Raw genomic sequence first — 14,463 nt, forward strand, 5'->3', positions numbered from 1 at the left:
TTTGAAAACATGCTGAGCGATGACATAATTGAATGAGTTGCAGTGAATGGAGCTCACGCATAGTGATGGTACCAAAACCAGATGGTACCCAACAATTTTGTGTGGACTATCGAAAATACAACGCAGTGATGGAACCTGCTTTGTACCCTATGCCAAGATTGAAAGATTACATTGAGAAGGTGGGACAAGCAACTTACATTTCTCAGCTTGAACTACTCAGAGGATACTGGCAGGTGACTTTAACTGAAAGAGTGAAGTCAATTGTGGCTTATATGACAGCGAGCAGCCTTTACCAGATCAAAGTGATGTCTTTTGACACGAAAAATACCATATTTTGAAGACTAACTAAGAAGGCCATTTTGGGATTGTTCGATTGTGTGGTGTACTTGGATGATCTTGTCATTTTCAGACACATGTGGAAGGATCATTTGGAGTATCTCTCAGAATTATTCAATCAACTTCAGAAGGCGTGCTTGGTGCTAAACCTGGTGAACAGTGAGTTCACAAAAATCCAAGTCATGTTCTTCCGGCATATCATTGGACAGATGGCCCGATAAGCTGTGAAAGGAAAGGGTAATGGGGAACTTTCCATACAGTGGACAAAAAGAGGGCTGAGGAGTAGCAGATGGTGTTTAATTCAGATAAATGTGAGGTGCTGCATTTTGGGAAAGCAAATCTTGGCAGGACTTATACACTTAATGGTAAGGTCCCAGGGAGTGTTGCTGAACAAAAAGACCTTGGAGTGCAGGTTCATAGCTTCTTGAATGTAGAGTTACAGGTAGATAGGATAGTAAAGAAGGCTTTTGGTATGCTTTCCTTTAGTGGTCAGAATATTGAGTACAGGAGTTGAGAGGTCATGTTGCAGCTGTACAGGACATTGGTTAGGCCACTTTTGAAATATTGCATACAATGATGGTCTCCTTCCTTTCAGAAAGATGTTGTGAAACTTGAAAGGCTTGAGAAAAGATGTATAAGGATGTTACCAGGGTTGGAGGACTTGAGCTATAGGGAGAGGCTGAACAGGCTGGGGCTGTTTTCCCTGGAGCATTGGAGGCTGAGGGGTGACCTTATGGAGGTTTACAAAATTATGAGGGGCATGGATAGGATAAATAGACATGGGCTGGAGGAATCCAGAACTAGAGGCATAGGTTTAGGGTGAGAGGGGAAAGATATAAAAGAGATCTCAAGTGCAACGTTTTCACATGGAGTATGTTACGTGTATGGAATGAGCTGCCAGAGGAAGTAGTGGAGGCTGGTACAATTGCATTTAAAAGGCATCAGGAAGGTTAAATGAACAGGAAGGGTTTGGAGGGATATGGGCCGGGTGCTGGCAAGTGGGACTGGATGACGTCAAGATAACTGGTCAGCTTGGATGTGTTGGACCAAACTGTCTGTTTCTGTGCTGTACATCTCCATGACTCTATAACCAGGTTTTAACGAATGATTGAGATAGATTTTTCTTGGGAATGTGCTTCCACAAATTGAACAGTGGATCCCAGATCCACCAGGTCAGAATCCTGATTCTTCAGGTGAGACTTTCCCCAGGAGTGGCTCCATCCAGTGTCAGCAAGGTGATGGCTCTCTCAGTCGAAGGGATCTTTAGGGCTGGTTTCCCTCACCCTTTCTCATCTTCAACAACTTGTTCCCAATGACAGACATCTGTGTTGCTTTGTGTCAGAGTCACTTTGAAACAGACATTATAATCTTACTGTTCACTCTGAACTTACCCAATAAGACCATCTTCAGGATTGGATCCTCAGACACTGGAACCACATGAGCTGAACATTGTCACCGTGATTCATGGTCAGAGCATCGATAGCTGGCAGCTCAGCTTTTAGATGGACTTTAGTGTCAGGATCTTGTTTAACCACCTGATCTCCATTGGCAGTGTGAGGTAGCTCAGGGGAAAGTGATTCCAGATCATAATGTGGTCTGAATACACGATCCACATTTCACAGACAGAGAGCAGGATCCTGTCAGTAGGTGGATTGCACAGAGTGAGAGAGAAAAGGCAGATAATGAAAGGGAGATGGACAGAGATAGGTCAGTGTTAGATATGTCAGTGTGCACTCATACACAGCTCACTCAGGAGTGTAGAAAGATATACACGGATGGGGATAAGTACAAAGTCAGAGACATCTGTTTGCACCCACACACAACATACTGATGGACACACACACACAGATATAGATACAGTGTTAGATAAAGATACCCAGTGATGGTTCATTATCTGGATGGCGTTGGTCCTTCATTGTGCAATGATGGAGATGTTAGGAAGGTAAAATTCCAGTCTACCACAGAGTGGTACCCAGACCTCATTAACCTCGAGCTCTTCAAGAACACTTCCACGGCTGTTTGAAGGGATTGACACCATGAACCATTGACTTTTCAGACACGTAGGGTAAGATGGATCCTCCCCACAGCTCCTCCAGTTCCATCTGAGAGATTAAATGTGACCATTCTCTTTCCTGGTTGGAATCTCCAGGACCTGGTTGGTCAAGTGGTTAGTTGAGAAGCTAATGAGAACAGGCTCTTGTTTTAAACAGGACTGAGTTTACTTCATGGTAACATCTCGGTCCAGGATACACTGGCGTTGGGGAGTGAGGGGGACATTGTTTTACAGACGATGAGGGAGATATCCATGCTGGGTCTCACCCCTTCAACATCCACAGCTGATCTCTTCACCCAAGTCCATGTGACATCATCATATTGGGCAGTGCTTAATGTACTCCTCAGCATTAACCCTTTCAGAGCCAAACCTCATTCACCAATAATATGTGAGACCCAGAATGGGGCATTTCATGGAAAGGGATTTCAAGTCCCATAGATGCTGAATGAAGCAAGGTCTTTGTCTGCAGCCCTCCCACCACACTACAGGAAGAGATTGATGACCTTATAAAACCCCTTGAGGGAGCTGTCTGATTAACGTGATCTGTATATTGTAAAATATAACCGACAATTATAAATGTGGTGAGGCAGCTCAGAGAGCCGCAGACTGCACTGAAAGGATGTGACTGACTTTGCACTTTGTGTCATGCAAATTGGATTCAATTTTTTTACAATTTTTACAAAGCAAATATGCAAATGAGAAAACAATCTTTTCCCATTTATATCATTAAACTGACTGTAAATGCTGATAATTGTGGTTAGTCATCAATAAATAATTGTTCGTTGTTGATTGAATTCATTGCTAATAATTTCACGAGATTTTCACTCAGCAGCTTGTGGGTCCTCGTATCAGCAGTTGTTGAGGGTCAGTTCAATGCGACCTGGGAGAGTTAAGGCCATTCATGGGTCACAGGTCAGTATCAGTCACTGCTAACCCTCGGCTGGCTGGGAATTCCATTGTCCCTGGTGTTCTTCCTGGTACTGAGCCTAATTCAGGACACAGTCACAGGGGAGACACTCAGACCCTGGGGGAGGGAGGGGAGTGCAGAGAGAGAAACGAAGAGTGTGGTGTGGGGGCTTCATGGAGTGGATTAATGACAGAGAGTGGTGTGGGACGTTTAGTTCCAGAGGATCCAGTATGGGAGTTGATGGTGAGAGTCTGGTACAGAGAATCCAACATGGAGATTCAGCTGGTTCCCTGCAGTCATGGGAGAACCCATCTCCCCAGTGATCCTCATGGAGCATTCCATGTGCTGGAGGCAGACCCACAATGTCATTAGGGAGGGACGGAATTCCAAGATTTGGAGCCAGTGACAGTGAAGGAATGGATGGTCAGGATGGTGAGTGGCTTTGAGGGAACTTGCAGATGATGGTGTTCCTCGGTGAAGCTACAGAACAGGACGAGGTTGCAGAAACAATAGGAGCAGCAGAGACAGAGCTCAGTGATTCCACAACCAACAGATCAGATCTGCTGTCCTACCACATCCAGTCATGATCATTCAACAACTCAATGTAGGAGGAGGAGGCTCCACTTGGGTTGCTGGATTCCTGCTCCAGGGACAATCCCGATGTACCGTCACCTCCCCCAGTTGGAAGGACTGAGCCATATGTTTACTGTGAGAGGGGGATCCCAGGGTCCTCGTGCTGTCCTGATGCTCCTTGAGCTGGTGGGGGAGGCCTCTTCTCAGCCCCAGCCTTACTGGCTCAGAGCCTGAACCTCAGCCTGGCTGTGCTGGAGCTTCCCCGTCACTGGGACCGGGTCATCACTTAGCACTTGTTCCATTTTTCTGCTTCTGCAGCTTCACATCAAACAATGGATCAAATTTCTCAACAAATAGGGTGCAGTCTCCAAAGATTGTTGTGTTACTGGTTTTTCCAGTTTGTAAACAGAAGCTGTTTCCCCTCAGAGTGTTTAATTCCCAGTCCCTGATTGGAATAGGGGCAGTGTATTCCCAGAATGTTGTGATCCTTTCCTTTACCTCCCTGTGTTTTCCCTGAGTCTCTCCCGATGAGTACAGAATTCAGCTTTCCATTCTGTCTCTGGGAACTGGGAGATTAAAGGCCATTCATGAGTCATAGAATCCCTACAGTGTGGAAACAGGCTATTCGGCCCATTGAGTCAACACCGACCCTCTCAAGATTTTCCCACCCAGACCCACCACTCTATTCCATCCCGTAACCCTGCATGTTCCATAGCTAATCCACATGCACATCCCTGGACACTGGGCAATTGAGCATGGCCAATCCACCCAAGGTGCACCTGTTCGACTGCGGCAGGAAACTGGAGCACCCGGAGGAACCCCATGCAGACTCAGGGAAACTCCACACAGACTGTCGCCCAAGGCTGGAATCAAACTCAGGTCCCTGGTGCTGTGAGGCAGAAGTGCGAACCACAGAGGCATGGTGTCACCCTGGGTCATGGGTCACAGGTCAGTATCAGTCACTGCTAACCCTGGGCTGGCTGGGAATCCCATGGACCCTGGTGTTCTTCCTGGTACTGAGTCACAGGGGAGACACTCAGACCCTGGGGGAGGGGAGTGTGGAAGGGGGGAGTGCAGAGAGAGAAACACCCAGGCTCCCCCCCACCGACAGTGAAGTAATGGCAATATATTTCCAAGTCAGGATGGTGAGTGGCTTGGAGGGGAACATGAAGGTGGTGGTGTTCCCATATATCTGCAGGGTGGGGGGGTGGGATTGATGGTGAGAGCCAGGTACAGAGAACCGAGTGTGAGAGGGGAGGGGGATTGATGGTGAGGGTCAGGTACAGAGAATCCAGTGTGAGCGGGGAGGGGGATTGATGGTGAGGGTCAGGTACAGAGAACCCAGTGTGGGGGAGGGGGATTGATGGTGAGAGTCAGGTACAGGGAACCCAGTGTGAGAGGGGGGGGGATTGATGGTGAGGGTCAGGTACAGAGAACCCAGTGTGGGGGAGGGGGATTGATGGTGAGAGTCAGGTACAGAGAACCCAGTGTGGGGGGGGGGGGGGGATTGATGGTGAGGGTCAGGTACAGAGAACCCAGTGTGGGGGGGGGGGGGATTGATGGTGAGGGTCAGGTACAGAGAACCCAGTGTGGGGGAGGGGGATTGATGGTGAGAGTCAGGTACAGAGAACCCAGTGTGGGGGAGGGGGATTGATGGTGAGAGTCAGGTACAGAGAACCCAGTGTGAGAGGGGGTGGGATTGATGGTGAGAGTCAGGTACAGAGAACCCAGTGTGGGGGAGGGGGATTGATGGTGAGAGTCAGGTACAGAGAACCCAGTGTGGGGGAGGGGGATTGATGGTGAGGGTCAGGTACAGAGAACCCAGTGTGGGGGAGGGGGAATGATGGTGAGAGTCAGGTACAGAGAACCCAGTGTGGGGGGGGGATTGATGGTGAGAGTCAGGTACAGAGAACCCAGTGTGGGGGAGGGGGATTGATGGTGAGAGTCAGGTACAGAGAACCCAGTGTGAGAGGGGGGGGGATTGATGGTGAGGGTCAGGTACAGAGAACCCAGTGTGGGGGAGGGGGATTGATGGTGAGGGTCAGGTACAGGGAACCCAGTGTGGGGGGAGGGGGATTGATGGTGAGGGTCAGGTACAGAGAACCCAGTGTGGGGGAGGGGGATTGATGGTGAGAGTCAGGTACAGAGAACCCAGTGTGAGAGGGGGGGGGATTGATGGTGAGAGTCAGGTACAGAGAACCCAGTGTGGGGGAGGGGGATTGATGGTGAGAGTCAGGTACAGAGAACCCAGTGTGGGGGGGGGGGGGATTGATGGTGAGGGTCAGGTACAGAGAACCCAGTGTGGGGGAGGGGGATTGATGGTGAGAGTCAGGTACAGAGAACCCAGTGTGAGAGGGGGTGGGATTGATGGTGAGAGTCAGGTACAGAGAACCCAGTGTGAGCGGGGGGGGGATTGATGGTGAGGGTCAGGTACAGAGAACCCAGTGTGGGGGAGGGGGATTGATGGTGAGAGTCAGGTACAGGGAACCCAGTGTGAGGGGGGAGGGGGATTGATGGTGAGGGTCAGGTACAGAGAACCCAGTGTGGGGGGGAGGGGGAATTGATGGTGAGGGTCAGTTACAGAGAACCCAGTGTGGGGGGGAGGGGGAATTGATGGTGAGGGTCAGTTACAGAGAACCCAGTGTGGGGGGGAGGGGGAATTGATGGTGAGGGTCAGTTACAGAGAACCCAGTGTGGGGGGTGGGGGGAGGAGGGATTGATGGTGCGAGTCAGTTACAGAGAACCCAGCGTGTGGTGGGGGGGCACGGGGAGATTGATGGTGAGGGTCAGGTACAGAGAACCCAGTGTGGAGTGGGGAGGGGAGATTGATGGTGAGAGTCAGGTACAGAGAACCCAGTGTGGGAGGGGGAGGGGGGATTGATGGTGAGAGTCAGGTACAGAGAACCCAGTGTGGAGTGGGGAGGGGGGATTGATGGTGAGGGTCAGGTACAGAGAACCCAGCGTGTGGTGGGGGGGCACGGGGAGATTGATGGTGAGGGTCAGGTACAGAGAACCCAGTGTGGGAGGGGGAGGGGGGGATTGATGGTGAGGGTCAGGTACAGAGAACCCAGTGTGGGAGGGGGAGGGGGGGATTGATGGTGAGAGTCAGGTACAGGGAACCCAGTGTGAGAGGGGGGGGGATTGATGGTGAGGGTCAGGTACAGAGAACCCAGTGTGGGGGAGGGGGATTGATGGTGAGAGTCAGGTACAGAGAACCCAGTGTGGGGGGGGGGGGGATTGATGGTGAGGGTCAGGTACAGAGAACCCAGTGTGAGAGGGGGTGGGATTGATGGTGAGAGTCAGGTACAGAGAACCCAGTGTGGGGGAGGGGGATTGATGGTGAGAGTCAGGTACAGAGAACCCAGTGTGGGGGAGGGGGATTGATGGTGAGAGTCAGGTACAGAGAACCCAGTGTGGGGGAGGGGGATTGATGGTGAGAGTCAGGTACAGAGAACCCAGTGTGGGGGGGGGATTGATGGTGAGAGTCAGGTACAGAGAACCCAGTGTGGGGGAGGGGGATTGATGGTGAGAGTCAGGTACAGAGAACCCAGTGTGAGAGGGGGGGGGATTGATGGTGAGGGTCAGGTACAGAGAACCCAGTGTGGGGGAGGGGGATTGATGGTGAGGGTCAGGTACAGGGAACCCAGTGTGGGGGGAGGGGGATTGATGGTGAGGGTCAGGTACAGAGAACCCAGTGTGGGGGAGGGGGATTGATGGTGAGAGTCAGGTACAGAGAACCCAGTGTGAGAGGGGGGGGGATTGATGGTGAGAGTCAGGTACAGAGAACCCAGTGTGGGGGAGGGGGATTGATGGTGAGAGTCAGGTACAGAGAACCCAGTGTGGGGGGGGGGGGGATTGATGGTGAGGGTCAGGTACAGAGAACCCAGTGTGGGGGAGGGGGATTGATGGTGAGAGTCAGGTACAGAGAACCCAGTGTGAGAGGGGGTGGGATTGATGGTGAGAGTCAGGTACAGAGAACCCAGTGTGAGCGGGGGGGGGATTGATGGTGAGGGTCAGGTACAGAGAACCCAGTGTGGGGGAGGGGGATTGATGGTGAGAGTCAGGTACAGGGAACCCAGTGTGAGGGGGGAGGGGGATTGATGGTGAGGGTCAGGTACAGAGAACCCAGTGTGGGGGGGAGGGGGAATTGATGGTGAGGGTCAGTTACAGAGAACCCAGTGTGGGGGGGAGGGGGAATTGATGGTGAGGGTCAGTTACAGAGAACCCAGTGTGGGGGGGAGGGGGAATTGATGGTGAGGGTCAGTTACAGAGAACCCAGTGTGGGGGGTGGGGGGAGGAGGGATTGATGGTGCGAGTCAGTTACAGAGAACCCAGCGTGTGGTGGGGGGGCACGGGGAGATTGATGGTGAGGGTCAGGTACAGAGAACCCAGTGTGGAGTGGGGAGGGGAGATTGATGGTGAGAGTCAGGTACAGAGAACCCAGTGTGGGAGGGGGAGGGGGGATTGATGGTGAGAGTCAGGTACAGAGAACCCAGTGTGGAGTGGGGAGGGGGGATTGATGGTGAGGGTCAGGTACAGAGAACCCAGCGTGTGGTGGGGGGGCACGGGGAGATTGATGGTGAGGGTCAGGTACAGAGAACCCAGTGTGGGAGGGGGAGGGGGGGATTGATGGTGAGGGTCAGGTACAGAGAACCCAGTGTGGGAGGGGGAGGGGGGGATTGATGGTGAGAGTCAGGTACAGAGAAGCGAGTGTTGGGGGAGGGAGGGATTGATGGTGAGAGTCAGGTACGGAGAACCCAGTGTGGGGGGGGGGGGGGAGGGAGGATTGATGGTGAGACTCAGGTACAGGGAACCAGTGTTGGGGGTGGGGTCGGGGGGTGGGGGTGGGGGGAGATTGATGGTGAGGGTCAGGTACAGAGAACCCAGTGGGGGCCGGGTGGTTACAGCCCCTTCACTGCACCCTGCTCCTCCCAATAACCATCAGATGGGAACACATTTCCCCATTAAACCTCATGGCACACCCCCTCCCTCCCCTCCTGTGGGATGTGAACAGATCGAGCAGATGAAGACTGTGTGTCCATGAGGTACTGTGGGTCATCAACACCAGCAGAACTGCCATCCAATACAAACTGTAACCTCATGGCTCACCCCAACCCCCCAGTCTCTCATTACCACCAAGCCAGGGGACCAACCCCGGTTCAATGAGGAATGTGGGAGGGATCACAGGAGCAGGACCAGGCAGAGCTGAAAAGTGATGTCTTTTTATCCACTGGAGAGACGTGGGAATCACTGGCTGCTGGAATTTATTTCCCGTCCCTAACAGTCCTTGAGAAGGTGGGGGAGAGCTATCTTCCTGAACAGCAGCAACTCATGTGGTGGTGGGAGGGAATTCCAGGATTTTGACCCAGTGACAGTGAACCAAGTGCAATATACATCCAAGTCAGGATGGTGAGTGGCTTGGAGGGGAACTTGTAAGTGATGGTGTGGTCAGTGAAGTGACAGATCAGGACTGATTGTGCAGTAAACAGCAGAGGGAGTAGAGTCAGAACTTAGTGTTTCCACAACCGATAGATAAGATCGAAGCTCTGCTGTCCTGTCACATCCAGGTGTGAACATTGAACAACTCCCTGGAGGAGAAAGAGGCTTCTCATTCTGGAATGATACTTTGGTCACGGGATTCCTCCTCCAGAGACAATAACCATGTATCACACCTCCCCCAGTTTTTGTATTGATTCTGTTTTTGTGGGATGTGGGTGTCTCTGGCTGGCCAGCATTTATTACCCGTCCCTAGTTGCCCTTGAGAAGGTGGTGGTGATCTGCCTTCTTGAACTGCTGCAGTCTACCTCCAGTGGGTTGAGCCACAATGCCATGAGGGAGGGAAATCCAGGATTTTGGCCAGCAACAGTGAAGGGATGGTGATATATTTCCGAGTCAGGATGGTGAGTGGCTTGGAGGGGAACATGAAGGTGGTGGTGTTCCCATTTATCTGCTGACCTTGACTTTCCAGATGGAGGTGGTTGTGGGTTTGGAAGGCACTGTTTAAGGATCTTTGATGAATTTCTGTAGATAGCAAACACTGCTGTAACTGAGCGTCAGTGGTGGAGGGACTGGATGTTGGTGGATACAGTGCCAATCAGTTGGGTTACTAAGTCCTGGATGGTATCAAGCTTCTTCAGTGTTGAGATGGCTGTACTCATCCAGGCAAGCAGGGAGTATTCCATCACACTCCTGACCTGTGTCTTGTAGTTGGTGGACAGACTTTGGGAAATCAGGAGACGAGTTACTCACTGCAGTATTTCTAGCCTCTGACCTGCTCTTGTAGCCACTACATTTATGTGGTGAGGACAGTTGAGTTTCTGATCAATGATAACTCACAGGCTGTTGACAGTGGGGGGATTCAGTGATGGTAACACCATTGAATGCAAAGGGGTGGTGGTGAGATTGTCTCTTGTTGGTGATGGTTATAACTTGGCATTTGTGTGGCGCAAATGTTACTTGCCACTTGTCAGCCCAAGCCTGGATATTGTCCAGACCTTGTTGCATTTGAACATGGACTGCTTCAGTGTCTGAGGAGTTGCAATTCGTGCTGAACATTATGCAATCACTGGCAAGCATCCCCATTTCTGACCTTATGATGGAGGGAAGGTCATTGATGAAGCAGCTGAAGATGGTTGGGTCTAGGACATCACGCTGAGGGACACCTGCAGAGCTTTCCTGGAGCTGAGATGACTGACCTCCAACAACCAAGACCACCTTCCTATGTGTCAGGTGTGAATCTATCCACTGGAGAGATTTCCCCCAATACCCATTGGTTCCAGTTCTGCTCGGGTTCCATGATGCCACACTCGGTCAAATGCAGCCTTGATGTCAGGGGCTGTCACTCCCACCTCCCCTCTGGAATTCAGCTCTTTTGTCCATGTTCGAACCAAGGCTGTATTGAGGTCAGGAGCTGAGTGACCCTGGCAGAGCCCAAACTGGGTGTCACTGAGCAGGTTATTGCTGAGCAGGTGCTGCTTGATAGCACTGTTAATGACACCTTCCATCACTTTACTGATGATCGAGAGGAGACTGATGGGGCAGATTGGGTTTGTCCTGCTTTTTGTGTCTAAGATATACCCGGGCAATTTTCTACATTGTTGGGTAGATGCCAGTGTTGTAACTGGACTGGAACAGTTTGGATTGGGGAGTGGCAAGTTCTCGAGCACAAGCCTTCAGGACTATTGCCTGAATGTTGTCAGGGACTGAAGCCTTTGCAGTACCCAGTGTCTTCAACTGTTTCTTGATATCACGTGGAGTGAATTGAATTGGCTGAAGACTGGTATCTGTAATGCTGGGGACCACTGGAGGAGGCTGAGATGACACTTCTGACTGAAGATTGCTGTGAAACCTTCAGGCCTATCTTTCACACTGGTGTAATGGGCTGTTTCATCAGTGAGAGTGGGAATATTTGTGGAGCCTCCAGTGAGTTGGCTGGATGTGGCAGGACTGCAGAGCTGAGATCGGATCCGTTGGTTGTGGGATCACTTAGCTCTGTCTGTCACTTGCTGCTTATGTTATGTGACATGCAAGTCGTCCTGTTTGGTGGCTTCACCAGGTTGACACCTCATCTTCAGGTATGCCTGGTGCTGCTCCTGGCATGCCCTCCTGCACTCCCCATTGAACCAGGGTTAATCCCCTGGTTTGGTGCTAATGGTTCAGTGGGGGTTATGCCAGGCCATGAGGTTACAGATTGTGCTGGAGTATGGTTCTGCTGCTGTTGGTGGCCCACAGTGCCTCATGGATACCCAGGCTTGAGCTGCTAGATCTGATCCAAGTCTGTTCCATTTAACACAGTGATAGTACCACACAATACGATGGAGGTTATTCCCAATGTGACAGTGGGACTTTGCCTCCACAAGGACAGTGCGATGGTCACTCTCACTGAGACTGTCATGGACATTTGTACCTGCAGCTGGCAGATTGGAAAGATGGAATCAAGTATGTTTTTCCCTCTTGTTGGTTCCCTCACCACCTGCTGCAGACCCAGTCTAGCAGCTATGTCCTTTAGTACAAGTCTGATGTTGATCAAACCCACCACACACACTCACATCCTCAGGGAATATCGATGGAATGGAAGCGATGTCCAGAATCTCCATCAGGTTCTGACACAATCTCCATTCCTTCACACTTGTGTGTTCTCACTCTCTGGGAATGGACTTTCCCTGATTGTGTTGACGGGTAAGGAGTAATCATCTGGGAATTGGATTTTACAATAGAGGCAGATGGATATGGTCTTAACTCCCCCAGTTCACATTGAATTGAAGCTCAGCATCTGCTGGTTCCAAGAGCCACAAGCTGCTGCTGTGTAAATGAATAGAATTGTTCTTGTGAAATATTAATAAAAATATCAAAATTAATAAGTCAATAAATAACTTTTAATTATTACAAATGACACATATTGGTGATTGTAGTTAAACAATGGTGATAAGTAGTGATAGATATTAGTATTCAACAATAACTCAGATTTATAATATTTATATACTTATTTAAGAATTAGAATATGTAAAACTGATATTTATGTACAGAGATTTACATAACATTTGAAATTTGTAAACGTCAAATGCAAAATCAATTTCTTTCAATATAAAAACTGTCTCCGAGTTCCCTCAGGACGTTGCTTCATTTCAGGTCAATCAGTGACCCACTGAAGACAGTGAGGATGAGAAAGTGTGAGGGAGGAACCATCTGTGAAGATCCCTCTGACGGTGACACTGCTCACATTTCTGAGACGGGATGGAAACACGGCTTGAGAAGGTCTCACTTGAAGAATCAGGATCCAAACCTGGGGATCTGGGAACCACTGCCCAATCTGTGGAAACACATTCCCAGAAAAATTGACCTCAGTCCTGAAGGAATTGAGTGTGAACAATGAGCTGTAATTCTGTGTGTCTGCTGTGATATGGAAGGATAGACAATGGTGTCCATGTTCACACTGGAACAGGAGAGTCCTTTTATTCCGCAATGAGGCTCCAGTAATGTCCTGCAGTGGGGCCCAGGAAACCCACAAGGTCAGGAATGGACAGATACAAGGCACTCACTTCAGGTTGGGAAGGGGAGGGGAATTAATCGGACAGGGTTTACCAGTGACTGGGTGGGTGGGTCAGGGTCAGGAGGGGAGGGGAATTGGTCTGACAGGGTTTAACAGTGTCTGGGAGGGTGGGACAGGGTCAGGAGGGGAGGGGAATTAGTCTGACAGGGTTTAACAGTGTCTGGGAGAGTGGGACAGGGTCAGGAGGGGAGGGGAATTAGTCTGACAGGGTTTAACAGTGTCTGGGAGGATGGGACTGGGTCGGGGAGGTGAGGGGAATTAGTCTGACAGGGTTTAACAGTGACTGGGAGGGTGGGACAGGGTCAGGAGGGGAGGGGAATCAGTTTGACAGGGTTTGACAGTGTCTGGGAGCTTGGAACAGGGTTAGGAGGGGAGGGGAATTGGTCTGACAGGGTTGAACAGTGTCTGGGAGGGTGGGACAGGGTCAGGAGGGGAGGGGAATTAGTCTGACAGGGTTTAACAGTGACTGGGAGGGTGGGACAGGGTCAGGAGAGGAGGGGAATTAGTCTGACAGGGTTTAACAGTGACTGGGAGGGTCGGACAGGGTCAGGAGAGGAGGGGGATTAGTCTGACAGGATATAACAGTGACTGGGAGGGTGGGACAGGGCCAGGAGGGGAGGGGAATTAGTCTGACAGGGTTTAACAGTGACTGGGAGGGTGGGACAGAGCCAGGAGGGGAGGGGAATTAGTCTGACAGGGTTTAACAGTGTCTGGGAGGGTGGGACAGGGTTAGGAGGGATGTGAAAATGCTACAAATAAATCTAGAGAATATAAATCTGAATAAATTTCCGTCAGAGAAAAGTTGACATGTCACTTACTGAATCATGAAGAAGCTGCACCAGAGATATCAGAAGCTGAGAAAATAAAAACAGAATGTGAGAAGTTATATCAAATATAAAATGAGACAGTGTGAGATATTCTCTATCACTCAGTGGACCCAGGATTTAATCACCCTCAGCACTAACTAACCAGACTCTCTGAGCCCACCCCCCATTGGGAATTAAGGGTGAGTGAGTGGAGGGAGGGGCAGTGGGGGAAGAGAATGGAGGGTGACAATTCGAAGGAGAGCACTGGGGACATGGAGTAGAGAAACAGGACGATAAGAGAGTGTTGGCTGAGAAACAGCATTGTGAGGAGACGGACCCATCACCCTGAGCAACACCCTGGCAAATATAGCTCTACACTCTAATAGGGGCAGCACGGATGGCTCAGTGGTTAGCACTGTTGCCTCACAGCACCAGGGACCCATGTACAATTCCCACCTCGGGTGACTGTGCGGATTTTGCACATTCTCCCTGTGTCTGTGTGGGTTTCCTCCGGGTGCTCCGGTTTCTGCCCACAATCCAAAGGTGTGCAGGTCAGGTGAATTGGCCATGTTACATTGTTAGTCAGGGGTAACTATAGGATTGCGGGATGGGTCTGGGTGGGTTACTCTTTGGAGGGTCTGTGTGGACTTGGTGGGCTGAAGGACCTGTTTCCACACTGTAGGGAATCTACTCTACACCTCCCATTACCTTATCCATCATTCCCAACACTCTGTCCCCT

At 50.7% G+C, this 14,463-nt stretch overlaps 1 long non-coding RNA gene across 1 annotated transcript; it reads right to left on the reverse strand.

Moving 5' to 3' along the window:
- Nucleotides 1-12,226: 12,226 nt before the first annotated feature.
- Nucleotides 12,227-13,773, reverse strand: LOC148140817 (uncharacterized). Its single transcript, XR_015753086.1, has 2 exons — nucleotides 13,737-13,773; nucleotides 12,227-12,678 (listed from the first exon to the last, which is right to left on the reverse strand). It is a non-coding gene; the product is annotated as an uncharacterized LOC148140817 (long non-coding RNA).
- Between the last annotated feature and the right edge of the window lie 690 nt (nucleotides 13,774-14,463).

The sequence above is a fragment of the Chiloscyllium plagiosum genome, unplaced genomic scaffold, assembly GCF_037043375.1.
Source record: "Chiloscyllium plagiosum isolate Xiang-an unplaced genomic scaffold, Cpla_swu_hap1 HiC_scaffold_35, whole genome shotgun sequence".
NCBI classification, from domain to species: Eukaryota; Metazoa; Chordata; class Chondrichthyes; order Orectolobiformes; family Hemiscylliidae; genus Chiloscyllium; species Chiloscyllium plagiosum.